Genomic DNA, 1,006 nt, shown 5'->3' with positions numbered 1-1,006 from the left:
GATCAGCCAAAGGCGTAGCTAGGTGACACTGATGTCACTACCGACTCAAGCCCCTCCCTCTTTGAAAAATCCCCTACACCAAATATATGGCAAGGCATTGTCATATATAACCAGGTGTCAAAATAAGCAGCCATAGTAATAACATCCCTACTATAAAATTACGAATAGAAACACCAATTCTAATAGCTAAAATCAGGATTTTAATTAATGACATTTAGGCAAAAATTAAAACCCTAAAAGGAAATGCCTATATTTTCATATTTTATGGTAAAATTGGATATTTGTCATTTGACAATGGCTAAATTATTTGTCAAATAGACAATTTCATACAGAACTATACTGGCCAACATTCCACACTATAGACATTATTCAAGCTCAGACTGTTCACATCATTTTGTGTTTTTTCCATCTAGTATCCTTTCAGCTTCAGATAGTGCCAAGCCATTTTTCTCAAGGGAGTGCTTTATACTTTGATCATAAAACATATTATGAAAGTTTTTCTTCATATTTTAGGCATTTACAATTAGGATTAATTGTAAATGCCTAAAACAGCTTAATTGTAAATGGGGTTTTTTCCCAGTTATTTGTTATCTCTTACATTGTGTGTGAATTGTGAGACAGTTATTTGTTTTTAAGCATATGCAATGACTGACGGCACTTTTTAAATTTCGTTGTTCTTGTGACAATGACAATAAAGATTTATCTTAACTTAAGTTAAAATGAGTGTTTCTTGATAAGAATGCCTCTTCGCCTATCTGTAATGTTTACTGGATCCAATCAAGAAAGCAGCATATGATGATATGTAATATTTCAAAGTAGTTTGTCCTTGGAGAAGTGTCATCGGATTATACAAGATGTCGATTGTGGGTAGAACTGATAATATTCTAGGGAGATGAAAAAATTATTTGAAAGAATTTGGTCAGCACTAAAATTGTATCCACTACACAAGTACTACTTTAAAAAGCAGTATGAAAATAGTCAAATATTTTGCTCATTTTAAGACAGA

Source organism: Xiphophorus maculatus, chromosome 2, assembly GCF_002775205.1.
Source record: "Xiphophorus maculatus strain JP 163 A chromosome 2, X_maculatus-5.0-male, whole genome shotgun sequence".
NCBI classification, from domain to species: Eukaryota; Metazoa; Chordata; class Actinopteri; order Cyprinodontiformes; family Poeciliidae; genus Xiphophorus; species Xiphophorus maculatus.
Note: the sequence above shows the minus strand (reverse complement) of the source record.